The following is a 2,115-nucleotide window of genomic DNA, read 5'->3' as shown; positions in this document are numbered from 1 at the left end:
AGCTTCCTGAGGAAATGCAAAAAAGATAAATATCTTAACACGTTTTTGATGCTGAGTGTTTCCGATGAATGGCCTGCTGTGGCTCGTAGATATGGTACACATTACCACAGATGATGTCATCATGATGGGAACTGTTTTCGTCACTTCAAGCACAGCCTTTTGGGAAATGGGTAACCTTCGCATACAAGAAATGACCGCTGATAAGTGTGGTCGGATAGAAAGGGGGTGACTTACGTGTAAGCATGCAGAAAGAACTAGAAATTGTTTCGTTGACTTTACTGCATCCAAGTTAAAGAGCGGGGCTTCCACTGATCCCATTGATGACGCCACATGGCGTTCATGAGTGGATCAGCATCAATACCAATGGTGAAACCTGCTGCATCGGCGTCCGCCAACCTGCTGTTGCAGACATAGCGCTCCTACTCACCTCACGGCTAAGGGGTCGCCGAGTATTTTGGCTGCATAGGTAGCTTGGGACGTGTCTGGCTGCTCCCTCAAACGCAACTTGTGGATACCACGTACAGCGCCAAAGGGAAAATATCTGGCCACCATAGTCACAGTAAGACTTAGCAGCCAGGGCATATTCGTGAGTGACCGCAGACTGCTCTTCACCCGGGAGGTCGCTAGTTGGCTCCTCTGACCCGCCCCAGCCAATGGCAGCTTGCAGTCCGCCGGACGACGTCACCAAGAGAGCGGAGGCTAGCGGTCCTCTCGCTTCTCGCGCCGGTGTAGCTCCAAGGTGCGGCCCGCCCCGCCACAGCTATAGCGCGTCCTTGCAGCGGAGGTTGGTAGTAGTTTCAGCAGGCCGGTTGGCCACCAAATTCATCACCAGAATCTCGTCGAGGTTGGTGTACAACGTAAACAATCGTTACTCACTCGGATTCTAAACATGGACACAGTGGCGACAAGACTACTCTGCATTTGAGCCTCCAGGCTACACCCATGACGTATTTTCTCTATAGTTACAACGTCAGGTCCACTCAGCCCTCGTCGGTCACTACACACAGTTCAATAGGTGCACTTCTATCTGCAATGTATCGGTTCTTCACAGCACGTCAGTTCTCTGTGCTGCCCTGAGTTCAACACACTTGTGTACAGCGCCCATCGTGCCTTGCCTTCACTCCTATGTGCAGTGTCATAAACCTGCGCCCCAGAATTATTTGCTAAATATCAACGTTACCCGAGAAAGCGATCTGATGTGACAGTCGGTATCTTAACTACCGTCTTCCAGCCACAGCTGCACGAAATTTAGAAGAAGTCTCAAAAAAACACACCTGCACGTGGCTTGTTTTTGTGGCGCAGCAACACAAATCTACAGGCTAGAATCGTGACAGAAGTGCTTTTGATCCCTTACCTATTACTGGAGAATTTGCATGTGCCCTTGCATCGTTAGTTCCTTTGCAATACATTCCATGATGCGTTTCAAAAGTTTCTCTCTGTGTTCAGTTACACCTTAGGTTTCGGAACGATGGTACACTGCCACACTTTAGAATAGAAGCATTTCCAGGGAAGAGAATCGATCATGGATTTTCGATGTCCTGGACTCCACAATACCCGGACATTAATCCACTAGAGTCTAATTTCGTGTGTATGTCTGTGTGAGGGGAGCGGGAAGGGAAAGTTAACAAAAGTTGATGCAGACGTGTTTTGTATGGTCCAGCAATATATGATCCAGCTAGTTGCGTTGTCTTTGCAAATGCAAGGTAGTTGAACAACTTTCCTAAAGTGAAATTTGTTCTTGTGTCTACGTGCCAGCACTGTAAATATAAGCCTGGACGATGGATGTCTAGAATGGAAATATAACGTGTAACATAATGTGCAATTTAGTGTCCTCTACGTACTGCGTTTCTTTACCTCATAGGATACCCTCGATTTTATTGTGTGCACTACTATTTTCAACCGTTTTTAATTGTATCATAGACAAAGCAAAGCATACGTTTTGTATGTAAGAAGTATGTGTTACGTCTTTATGTTAAAAAGAAAAACACAACATACCACAATAGGAGGTGTCAACTGGATACTGTTTGATGCTTTAACTGAAAAAGAATGTTTGGCGCAAACTCAACTTGAACATCATTGAGTCTGAGTCTCCGATTCCCACGGCATTTTCTTGTC

The sequence above is a fragment of the Schistocerca piceifrons genome, chromosome 2, assembly GCF_021461385.2.
Source record: "Schistocerca piceifrons isolate TAMUIC-IGC-003096 chromosome 2, iqSchPice1.1, whole genome shotgun sequence".
Classification (NCBI taxonomy): domain Eukaryota; kingdom Metazoa; phylum Arthropoda; class Insecta; order Orthoptera; family Acrididae; genus Schistocerca; species Schistocerca piceifrons.
This window is presented reverse-complemented; position numbering follows the sequence as displayed.